Below are 13,087 nucleotides of genomic sequence, written 5' to 3' on the forward strand. Positions count from 1 at the left end.
ATGCAAACTAGAACATGTTTTACGTTATATCTCATATTAAAACATTTTCATAAAACGTCACAGAACAATTTAAAAACATAATATTTTCATCCTGCATCTAAAACAGGAGTGCCAAACTCATTTTCATTTCGAGACACATTAAGGTCATGAATGTCATCAAATGGCAAACTGTTAATATATTATAGTTTCTCAGTTAGTACTTCTTAAAATGTAACAATTTTTAACATCTTCTCACATTTATGTCATTTGGTCCTATACAAATGAAAATGGATTTGACTCATAAAATAATATTTGAGCCCACAACCTTAAAGTTAGACTAGGGACCCCAGAGGGCCACATAAATAGTCATGGTGGGCCGGATTTGGCCTGGGAGCCTCGAGTTTGATCCCTGTGATCTAAATGGTTGAACTTTTCTCTCATGTTTTTCTATGTCTGACTCTTCCAGGGTTAAAAGCAAATCGACAAGCTGGACATTTTTTGTATTGAATCCTTAGAAAATGTTTTATAGTGAAACATTTTAAAAATAGAAATTAATTGAAATTAAATACTTGCTAAAGTTCTAATTAAAATCACAATTCATCACATTATTATCTTGGATGAAAGAAGCAAAAACTAATAATAGATTTCCATAAACCTAAAAGCAGAAAGTAGAGTTTCTCTAATGCATCACTCTGAGCTTTTCTTCAAAGTTTTTCATTAAATATTTAGAACTAAGGAGAACTTAAAGATGCATGTAAAGAAAAGAGAAGCCAGATCTGGTTTAGCTTGAATCTTAATGTTTTTCTTCATGGTAGAAAACACCAGGAGTGACAAGCGGTCAACAGGAAGGCTCCACATTTCCACCTTAACACTGCAGAGTGCCAATTAAAGGCTCAACAACATGGATGGCGTTCCATATATAACAAGGCCTAAGAAGCAATCCTGTCAACTTGCAGGGTGGGACATGTCAAAGCTGGAAATCAAGAGGAAGCCGCGCCGTCCGCCGGGCTGACAAGAGCAAAGCTTCACGTTACTAAAATCATCTGGCGAAGAGAAGCAGCCTGTGTTTCTGCTGCTCATTGTGAGCTTAGGCAGCCCTCACTACCTCAAACCTCAGTGATTACCGCACTGCTGACAAACACAAATATATTTATAGTGCAACACAATGCGCTAAAAATATGCACCTGGTCTATTTTTGACTAAAGCTGTGCCAATCTGCAAAGAGTCCGACACGGTTTCATGCACAGGATCGCTCTAAAGAATGAAGTCAGTCTGCATAATGAAACCCACAGTGCAAAAACACAAAATATTACTGAGTATTTTTGTCTAGTGTCTAGTGCAATTATCATAGTACACTTAAAGTACGACAACTGACTTACAAGTAACTTTTTATCCATATTCATGCTTGTTTTATGTCAATAATTCCCAATTATTGATAAAAAAGAACTAGAACTGTCAGATTATTTCACTTGTAACAAGATATTTTTCTGTTAAGAGTTAAATAATCTTCCAGAGTAATAGTTTGTGATAACAGTTTATGATAATAGTTTATGTTCATATCACCCACCCTTATGTTGCAGTTTGGTGCAGTCAGAGAGAAAAACAAAAAGAGAATCCCATCCAGATGTTCACTTACAACAGCAGTCCACACCAAATTCATGCAATAACGGCTGCTAGTGATGGAATGTATGAGCATCACAACCCACCTGGATCCACACTGCAGAAAAAACTAGTCAAAGTATTTATATGGACTCCTTGCAGTGTGACGTCACATTTCAAAGATCCCGCCCACATCTCCATGCTAGAGGGCAAAAAAGCTGCTAGGTGACAATGACTAGCATTGGTTTTAGCTGCTAAGTTATCAACATAAATATTAAACATATGCCTGATATACAAAAGAAAAATAGACGCAGAGCTTTGCTGCTAACTGTCAACACTACGACAACTAGAAAAAAAGGTCAAGAAAAAGTTTTATTAAGAAAAAAATACTGAAGGAGAGGTTCAGTTATTTTTACTTGACTTTAACATGTAGATGTGAGGTGGTATGAAGTGTTTCGGTTGAGTTAAAAAATAAAAAGGTGACATAAACACCAACTCATATTGATCATCAGTAGAGCAGGTGTTTAAATGATCTAATAGCAGCGGTAGCTAATCTACCACAGCGATCACTTGTCAATAATCACAAAATCATGAAATTATAAAACTGTAATGGACTGACTGTCTGTTCTTTGTGGGACTGTCTGAGCATTTTCGGTGTTAAATCCTAAAAGGATGAAGTGGCATTGCTGTCAGTTGCTATGGCAACGAGTCTGCGTGTAGCACAGCCGACACAGAGACATAGAAAATAGTCGATTTGAGTTGTTCTTCAGTGGTTTTCCCTTTGCTTTGAGGCACTGCACTAAATTAATAATGCCTGCATCTCCAGGTTTCATTTGGTTAACGGGATTGTTCTACCGCAGCAGTGCAGCTACGGAGGGAACGTACAAGAATCGCCTTTTTGCCATAGAACATTGGCTAGCACAAAATTTCCAGTTGTAAACAATAACATGTAAAGGGTCCATAGGGCATGTGGAATATATTTCATCTCCAGCTTTTATTTTGCACAAGTGATGTCTGTAGCTGCTCTGTTTGTGTTTGTAGATGGATAACAAAAACCAAATCTACCAAAAAAAATGCATGAATCTTGAGTCAGACTACAACTCTTCAGTATTTTATCCATTAGTCTTCTACCCTGCAATTACTTTTTCTTGCATACTTTTGTAAAGTAAGGCTATCCCTCTCATCTGTCATCAAATCAACTTTTTTTCTGGCTTCTCTTTGACAGGAAAAGAAAAAGAGTTTTAAATATTTGCACCACATGTCCTTCATCAGTGAATTGTTGCTATTCATGACTTTTTAAATAGGCTGTTGAATGCCGTGTCTGACAATAAGAAAGGAAACGACCTCACAAAGCATGAAAAGCAGCATCGACCTCCATACTACGCAACAGCAGCGGCACCATAAGTGTCAGAAGTGGAAGCCATGCGGGCGGTTTGCATCTGTGGCCAGATTTCAGCAAATTAGTGAAATTCAATTTCTCATTATTCAAGATGTGCAGTTAGTGGATTCCAATATCAATAAGTTAGTTGGAGATTTTCAGGGCAAAAAAAGAAGAAAATGAGGAAAACACCCAGGAGCTGCTGAAGCCCAGCTTCCAAAGGATATAATTTAATCAGAAACAAAATCTGATTAAAATGTTTAAAAAGCAGCGGCATGCAACATTTATTGACTCCCTGAAAGTGTCTTTCTTTATACATTCAGACATGGCTGAATAAATGATTTAAAGCTGACATATATAATTCGACCTTGTCAGGAGCCCCCACCCCGCTTCCTTGTGCATGCTGTGTAATTGAGCCTTCAGGGAGAGCGGGAAGACTATCTGGTCCCCACTTTGTAGGGATGTGTATTGATGGTCAAGACTGGTAACCAACTATCTAATCAATAAGTGCATAAACACACACGCTGATGGAAGTAAATATGGTGTGACAGTAGCTTATCTCACTTTTACAAGTCGTCTAATAACTGCACAGCTCAGAGTAAAGTTAACAGCACCTCTGGGGTACCACTGAACGATATGTGTAATTAAATATGTTTCCTTGCATAAAAGGCTATTAACTTTTTCCTCAATACATTTCAGCACAATGACACAACGAGGAAAAGCCCCATTGAAATTGGTCAGCGACTCCGTCAGACGCAGACGGACTCTCTGCATTTAAATTACATACAATTCACATGAAGGCCACAGGCAACTCGGAAATGAGAGTTGCATTAATTGAGGGAGTTTAAATTACTTTTTGTGATGTGGCTTTTGTAATCTTCCTCCGCTCCAATTTTCTCCAAAGTTTCTGTTGCAATGTTAAAGTCTGAGCTGATCACCTGTTCACTGCAAAAACACAAACCCTTTGGTCTAGTTTCAAGTGAAAATATCTAAAAATAAGACAAAACTAACTTTTAAGTAACTTTTCAATGAGATATACAGTAGAAGTTTATTTTTGGTCAGAAATTCTTTAATATTCATAAAAAAGAACAAGTTTCAAGTATATATTTGCATTGCAAACTTGACTTGGTAAGATTCTGTGCTTTTGCAGTGTAGGTTTAGAAGTTGTACTAATAAAAGTAGCAGGAGAGTACTCGAATCAAATTACATTTACTCAGAGTAACTAAGTAACCTGCGATGTTCAAACCTGTAGCAATGTCAAACACAAAACAAGAACTACAATAATGCAAAGAAAATCAAACAATCACTTCTTTAAATAAAAGGTAGCACAGCTTGATGAGACAGGAATTTATAAAAGTAAAACATTTCTATCAACAATTCCATATAACATACACTTTTAGGCAAACATATATGGGATTAATCTGCCAATAGAAATAGTACTGAAGTAATTACTGACGTAAAACAAGCTACATCTTGCAGAAAAATTACTTTAAAGTTAGTTTTGTCTTATTTCAAGACATTTGACTAGAAAGCAGACCAAAAATACTTGGTAAGATTTTGGGTTTTTGGAGTGTTGAAGAGAATCAGGAGCAACCAGAGGAGGAAAGGACACATAATAGACTTGTTTACCTTGGTATAATGGAGTGTGCGCTTGTTTTAAACCACCAGGGTTCAGAAAACCTGCCAAGGCCGGGCAGACCAGGATGTCAATCTCGGCCTTTTTATTCAGTTTTGCTGACACATCTGCAACCGGAGGCTAGCCGGGTCCCGAGAGCCGCCGCGTGTTTCTAACGCTCCAAATCAATCCCTCATTTAGATTCAGCAACTCGGAAAACATGAAAAATATCACCTATGGCGGCGGAACATGCCAGAAAATCATTAGAATTAGAAACGACAAGACATGTAATTGCAAACAGCAAACCTTGGCGTACTTGTGATTGAGTTTTAAACATAGATGTGAGGAGGGGGAAAGCAATCCATGTTGAGCCACATCATAAAAATGCAAATGCTTCATCTCTCACTCCAGGAGTTTGGAGCTCTGCAGCAAATCTAATATACTGCCAGGTGTTTAACATATATGTGTTTTCATTTTCTACATTTGCTCATCAGATCGTCTCGGCGTGTGAAGTGCTGCACAATATCCAGGGCTTTACAGATGTAATAACCGGGAATGCATGGGGCCAGAGCCGTGCAGCTGAGGCTTTAGGGCCAATGGGAGCTCTTTAAATCAGAGAGCGGCCGTAAACACGCCGTCTGCGTCGCTTCCTGCGCCGGCATTACCGGCCAAGCTGATGACAAGTACCGAGCAGCCCCTCCAGTGCCTTTAATACAGCAAAGCGTTCTCCGGAGGGAATGCAATCTGTGTCCTCTGCACAGATCCACTGTCTGCACTTCCCCGCGTGTGTTTGAGCGCCTATTATGCTCTCTCAAAATGGGAGAAGGAAATAGGAAAATCGCCTCAGCCAGAGATGAACTAGGTGAATAATCAGAAAATAGTGTGACGCAAACGGAGCATTTCAGCCCCCCTTCCCCATGCCACCAATCCCCCATCACCCCCGGCTGAGAGCTAAATAATAAGCAGCGGGGACGGTGCCATTGAGAAGAAAGTACGCCCCTTTCTATTGGTTACAGCAGCTTATACGTTTAGGATGGGAGATAAAAACAGCCTCGCTTTCTCTCATGTGGCGATCCCACATTCCTTTATTGCCAATAAAAACACGAGAGGTGCACAGACAAAAGCAGCTCCACACATCCAGACCTTCTGTTTAAATGTGAGAAACAAAGACAGATTAAAACACAAGTGTCCAAAAAGTAGAAACCAGACTTCTTCTGGACTGTTTATGCTTGTGTTTGGTTCTGACTGTGGTGTCAGCTGCAGGTACACAGAAATAAACAAGCTTGTACACATTAAGAGAGAGAGAGAGAAAAATGCAGTTCTTTTGATTTCTATTTTTGCCCGCCTGGAAAAGACAAAGACACTTGAGCAGAGGATGGATGGCGAGTGCGTGGAGTTAAGTCAGTGGAGTGTTTGAAGTGAAAGCGCCAGACACGTGTGTGTGTGACACAAAGTGTGTGTGACAGCGTTAAGCCTGAGTGAGAGGTGAAAGGACCGCTGTACTCACAGTTGTGCTCTTGTTTCCCTGTGGTCTGCCGGCGTGTCAGAGTTTCATCCTCTCAGCGTCTCTCCCTGGGCTGGGCTTCCTCTTCCTCTTCTGACCAAAAGGTGTGAGGAGGAGGAGGAGGAGGAAGAAGAGGAGGAGGGGATACACGAGCAGAGCGCTAAGGAATGAAACTGAAGAGAGAGAGAGAAAGAGAGAGAGGATGAGGGAGAGAGAGGGATTCAGAGGCAGGGCGAACGGTGGCTTGCGATTGGCCTGTCAGTCCGGGAGAGGGAGCGTCGGTCTCGGCGGTGCCTGCATCCCAGTCCGTCTGCTCAGATTCAAACACCTCCAACGCTGAGTTCTGCAGAAACACAACACACTCGGGGTGAACACACACACACACACACGCCGACAGACAGAGGAAGGGAGGGTTGATAGAGAGAGGCAGATGTGTTCAGAGGGCCGATGACAGCTCCAAGCTGAAGCTTCTCCTTGGCTCCTCATCAATGACAGGTACTGAGGATCAGGAGACAGAGGGAGGCTCCCACACACACACACACCTCACCTCCCCATCTCAATTACCATAGCGGCCGTAGATGTATTGGGCTTGTCAGCTCTCACGTACGGCTGATGAGGAGATGTGGGCTAACTTATCTCATCTAATTTAACCCAGCTATAATCAGACAACACTCTCAGCTCATTATGGTCAGACTGGACAGAAGTCATGGGCTGTTATCAGACTCTCACTGAAAAATATCACTTTATTCATGCTAAAGTAATCTAACATGTACATTTTTTATTTGGATTTTCATAGCTTCAGTGCCACTCAATACTGCAAAAACACAAAATCTTGCCATGTATTTTTGGTCTATTAGTACACTTGAAATTAGACAAAACCTACTTACAAATAACCTTTCTGCAGGAAATAGGAGCTTGATATAAGTCAATAATGATTTAATATTGATTTTTAAAAAGTACTAGTTCAACCAGCAGATTATTTCATTTATAACATGGAAAAATGTCTCGTTAAAGGTGAAATAATCAGTCACTAGTACTAATACTTAAGGAGTTATTGACCTAAATCCAGCTGCTGTTTCTGGCTGAAAAGTTATTTGCATGCTAGTTTTGTCTTATTTCAAGTATATTAAGATATGTGAACTAGAAATTAGACAAAAATATTTGGTAAGATTTAATAGTACTTGCCTCCTTTGATGTTATTCCACATCACGTTAAACCCCAGACAGCAACACAACATGCAATGTGTTGGGTTTTATGATTAAATTGAGAAAAGTGTTGCTTCTTTTTATGCTCAGCTCAACACAGCCAATAAAAAAGTAGCTTCGGAACATATTTTTGGCTATTTTGACACTGTGACTTTTTTAAAGCTTTTGGTATCCCTTGAAAAAGATAGCTGGCACAAGTGCAGCCTGGAAACGTGATTTCAAGAAGTGAGAGGTGAGGAAGACTGGGCGAGGGCATGGAGACCGAGACAAACTCCAATTAGCTCTGCCCGGGTCAGAGAGCAGCAGGTTAAAGTTTCACAGTGCACAAAAAATTGGTTGGAGAAAGGAAAAAACACTCAGGACATCTGCAGAGATCAGAACATTCAGAATGAATCCAGAATATAACTGGGATTCATGATAATGTGGATACAATGTGACTGATTCCACACCCAAAATACCTCAAAAACAAGATGCAGTCCAAACAAGAGCCACTGTCAAGGATATTAAGCCTGACATTTCTGCAGTTGACGCCCAGTTTGCAGCCGAATGTCAAGCGGCGGGATTTTTTCCCCTCATTAAGTGTTGCGCCTGGTCAACTGCAAACCGGCTCCAATCGGCTCCACACAGTGTCCCATGAATCCCATCTCCGTCCTCTTCACTCCACCAAATTCAATTAAAAAGAGAAATTGGCAATTAGATCACTGTTATGATCCTGTAACAATGATCTAATCTGTAATTCATTGGCTGCTGTTCCCGTGGGGAGGGAGGGGGCCGCTGCTTGATGGAGTGGCTCGGAGACTTCTTGGCATTCACCTCGGCTTGGGCGGCACGCGATGCGGCGGGCAGGAGGGTGTGGGGGGCACGCGGCGCTCCGGTGCAAACCGAGGCCTCAGTAGTGTCACCTCCGGGGCCTCGGTTTGCCCGCGGCAAGAACGCAACCTGTGACACACACTCGTTTGTTTTGCTCTCGTAGGCATGAGAGCTCATTTAGCAGGTTGCACGTGTAATCCAAGTGCGTGCATGAGGACGCGGAGAGTCACAGCTGGTGTGCAAAAGGCAGAAATGTACACAAACACTTTCTCCTCTCTTGGGGAGGGAATTTTTTTGCTCGTTAATTGAATTATGTCAATTCCATGTGGTTAATGAAGGGTACGGGGGTAGTTTGCCCTTTCTGGGGCTTCAGGCTAACAATCACATTGAGGCAAGGTGGGTGGAGGTGGTTGAAGAAGCTTGTGTTTGCAATGTTTAGACTGGAACCAGTGTCTTGTTACCACCTTTCTAACTGGAGTCAAGCTACCACATGTGGACTGTCTGCAACATTTAGAATCACGGCAATGACCTGCGGCCATGCTGGGGATTTGTTATGTAAAGGGCTTGTTACCTGGCAACATTTAAAAACATTTTCAGCTTTTGCATCTTATCTTATCATAGTGATTATATTTAGACCCCAGATAAATGCAGCGTCCTTTACTGGAGACACGCACACCCACTCGGAGTCGACAGGAAAGCCAACTCACTATCATATAAAGGAGGGTGTGGGCTCGCGACATGCACACACCAACACACACACATCCAGGAACAGTGTGATTGCTCTGCTTCGCTCGTTTAGCACTTCTAAGGCAGAGATCCCCAGAGGCCAGCCATCACATCCAGTTACTGTGGCGCACAGACACGACCGAGCCCCACCTGGCTGCTCTCACCTCAATCTGTAGGAGGTAGGAGGCAGCCGCACTGTGTCGCTCGCTTTCTCACTTACTCACACACATCATTCACCACAGATCAAAGATGTGGTCTCACACACACATACACGCTGATATCTTACACCAAAGATCAAGAGGACTTCTGACTATGCAGACTTTCACCAACACACCTTTACCTGCAATTCAACCAATCTCCTCTTGGTCCAAAATCACATTGTTGAAACTGCCTGTGGTGACTTACTGATACCTGGTAAAGGTGTGTAGAAAGCCTTCAAATAAATGTCTGTTTTTGAAATGTCTGTTTTGTTCCAATCATTTTGCATTCTGCGTAATCCAGACACGTGAGTGGTTGGTGCAACCTGAACAGATCGCCAGTCTATCACATGTTAACACAGAGACACAAAGGACACACAACCAGGCACAAACAAGGCCAGTCCAAAGGACTGGAACAACCAATTACCTCAACATGCTTGTCTTTTAACACTGGGAGAAAGCCGGAGTACCCAGAGAGAACCGGATGCTGGACCAGAAAGTTCTACACTGTCTGATATTAATGCACGTTTCTTCCATCAGACCAAACTATAAAATAACAAGTCATCTTTAAAATGTATATTCCTGTTAAGAAGCTTGAGGAACTAGTCCAAGTTCTTATACAAATCATTTATATTGAAAAAAAACTTGAGTGGATGTATTAAGACAAATGGGTCAAATTTCCTCCAGTTCCCACAAACAGATGTAGCAATAACAGGTGATTATTGCTACAATAGAGCCAGGTTAGTATGGACAACTTTCTTACCACAATCTATCGAAAATAATCTGTAAACTGATTGAATCAGTGGTGTTCACACTTCCTCTAATCCGTTAAAAGCTGAGCTAATTTTTTCCTTTTAGCGCTTTCGCTAACTCTGGAAACATTTAGTACACTAATCTTTTGGCCTGAAAATATTTTTTTCCAGATAAATGATGAAGCACTAACATACTTAGCTGTTTGTAAACTTTCAGTTTAATAAAGGTTGACACCTGTGGTGAAGTTTAGGTTATCAGCTGTTACATAGTTAGCCGTTTATGTGCATGCTCTTATTGTGTGGAAGCAGTTCCATTTCCTCTCCCCATTATATCTCTCTCTTTTATCCACATACAAAAAACAAAATAAAACATGGACAGTAGAGAACATGATAAATCTAAACATAATACCTATACCACATGTCAAAATTAAGGGTTATGTTGACATCTTTCAAAATCAGTGATAATTGAATTTAAAGTTAATGCTTTAGCATTAGCTTCAGCTAAAATCTGGATTGTTGTAGTGATTTAGCCAGTGGCGGCTGGCCAGTAGGGGGCGCTTGGGCGCCGCCCCCTTTAAATTGTTTAGATAATAAATGATTTCTATTCTGAACTGCAAAATACTTAGAAATGTATTTATTCATACTGTGTGTCCAATAGACATGTTAGAATTTATTAAAATAGCAAATACATAATTCTAATTGCTCACATTGTGCACACTTCCTATGTGCAGGGCGCCGTCCTAATGAGAGTGTATGTAGGCGCATCAACCTTTGGCAAGCAGGTGATCTGAGGCTGACTTTTAATTGGTTGTTTAAGGTTTTCCACAGGGCGCAGCGCTCTGCGTCCCGGACACACCCATTTTGTTGTGTCATTACTGGTAGAGCGTCAGTACTGGCTAATTTTTTTTAAAACATTGTGTGATTGGACAATCCCCGATTCGACTCATTAGCGCAGCTGCAGTTCGTTAGGTCGATTCACGGTAACGTTTGCATTAAGCAATGCATTTTACTGCTTTCCGTGTTTGCTATTTCAAAGTTCTGGCACGGAGGCAATGTGGACAACAACTGGGGTAAGAGACTTAAAACATCTTTCAGAAAAATGCAAACGGCACGAAAACAGCCGCAGCCACCTAGACAATGCAATGAAGCTAAGTTTTGGGGGGAAACTTAGCATAGCTGAAAGGTGCTTTTCAACTCTGAAAAGAATCAAGACTTTTCTGAGAAACTCAATGACTCAGGACAGGCTGAATGCATTGGCCATGTTGTCAATGGAGAAAAGACTAGTCACAGAGATGACTGACTTTAACAAGAATGTAATTGAGAAATTTGCAGGGCAGAAGGAAAGGAGGGCAAAATTCATGTTCAAATAGTGCTATTTTTTAAGATTTGTTTTGTTTGTTTTTCATTTGTTTGTTTGTGTGCGCCCCCCTCAGTTTTTTTTAGCACCAGCCACTACTGGATTTAGCGTTAGCAGAACTAACTTCACGGGTAGTGATGCCCACCTCTAGTTTTAACATCCACTCTGATTATCTTTGTATTAACATCAGTTTGATGATCTGAAACATCCATTGTGACAAAAAAAGCCAAACATTAAATCTGTAGGTTAGGAGATACTGTTATACAGCAGTGTGTGTGTTAAACAAAGCAACACCCTATTAATCACAACAGAAACAACTGTTGCCTCCTGGTTTTATTTCATATTTTCAGGTAATTTGTCTAACACATTGTCTGATTTAACAGTACTGTTAAACTGGTTCTTTTGAAAGTTTTGCCATCTGTCTCAGGGAGATTTATGTGTATAATTAAAGGTGAAATATAAGATTTATACATTTATTGTTACCAGTGACTTGGAACCAAAGTATCTTGTGAGTACCATTAAAAGCAGCCTAAATACCACAGATGGAGAACCGTGGGTCTGTCTGTCTCACTGGTTCTTCCTGGGAGGTGTGAAGGAGCTCATGAATCCCCAGCTACTGAGCCTGTAAGAGTGGAGGGAAAATTATTTCATCCCCCCACTAACTTTAACAAATTTGCTGTAATTAACATTAAATGAGTAAAATGTGTCAGCGACAGAGCGCCGGTGAGACTAACAGATGGTATACTTGGGAAATTGCTTCATTAACAGACACTCCTTAAGAACAGGACTAATGAGACAGAGCTGCTTTGACTGCAGAGTCATGCTGATGGCATCAGGTGCTGAGAGGAGGATGTAATGGCTTGCTCAGGGGTGCTACCCCAACAGATGCAAACAACAGATCGCTTGATTGGGAGTGTGTTCCTTTTGTGTGAAAGTGTGGACGGGAAAGAATTGAGGGATGCGTTTTGGGAGAGGGGTAGAAGATATGGAGGAGGTCTGGCCGGTGATTAGTGAGCTCCCTTGCTGCTTGAGCCTGACTTGTCACAGGTTGACATGGGATGCAATTATAGAAGGGAAGTTTCCCAGCCCCTCAGGCATGTGCCAGGCATGCTGTCAACGCCGGCTGATGTGTGGGCTCTTGGCACTGCCAAAGGTGTCACAGGCGCTTATGTGTGCACAAAACTGCTGCACACCCATAAAAACTGACCTCAGCTTTTCCACGTTCACGCAGTAATGTGTGCTCTGGAGCTAGCGCACAAACCTTACCTTTTGTTTGAGTATTACGTGCAGTTAAACCCTACTCCACTCCTAGCCTTCCCTACATCTCACTCTTTATTTCCTCTGAAGCTATAAGTAAAAGCCAAAACACTCTGCTGGCTCTTCACGCTGTTCCCACATCTTCTCCTTTTCCCATATCAGCCTGCGTATGAGTCTGCCAGCAGCGCAAGTAAGCTCTATAAGACCCAAGGCAAATTACCACAGCGGGACACTCCGTTTCTGTTCCACATGCTTCTCTTCCTCTTCTCTTTCTCCCCTCCCGTCTCCCTGAATGTCACAAATCAAAGCGTGTACCTCGACACTGGCTGGACGTCATGAATTCAGCGTCCTCCACTGGTAGAGTCCGTTCTTTCATTAAGCATACGGCAAAGGAAATGATCCATGACGTAAAAAAAGAGGGATCGTACCAAAGAGAAGTGATGGCCATCTGAACTTTCGTCCAACTTCTTCTTTTATTTTATCAAAAGTACCTTTTTTTTACTTCAGAAAATTGATTGTACAAAGACTCCCATACTACCATCTAGTGGCTTAAAAGCCATGCTAGTGGGCCATCAGGTGTGATTTTCCACTTCAGACAATTTTTTTAGGGAGCGAAATGGCCTGAAATTGGATCCTTTGGCAGCTTGCAGTTCCTCTTAACTAGCCTTAGGCAACAAAATACTGAGGCAGCGCTCCCCTGCTATCATT

At 41.6% G+C, this 13,087-nt stretch overlaps 1 protein-coding gene across 3 annotated transcripts in view; it reads right to left on the minus strand.

Moving 5' to 3' along the window:
* The window catches only part of rbfox3a (RNA binding fox-1 homolog 3a), a 553,817-nt gene that overhangs the window by 525,408 nt on the left and 15,322 nt on the right, over positions 1-13,087 (minus strand). For 2 of the 3 annotated variants that reach the window (XM_028041392.1, XM_028041391.1), the window contains exon 3: positions 6,079-6,418. The gene's annotated coding sequence lies outside the window, so the exon portion shown is untranslated. Of the gene's footprint in view, positions 1-6,078; positions 6,540-13,087 lie in introns of those variants that run through there. The other variant, XM_028041387.1, reaches the window with a different exon arrangement.

Source organism: Xiphophorus couchianus, chromosome 16 (genome assembly GCF_001444195.1).
Source record: "Xiphophorus couchianus chromosome 16, X_couchianus-1.0, whole genome shotgun sequence".
Classification (NCBI taxonomy): domain Eukaryota; kingdom Metazoa; phylum Chordata; class Actinopteri; order Cyprinodontiformes; family Poeciliidae; genus Xiphophorus; species Xiphophorus couchianus.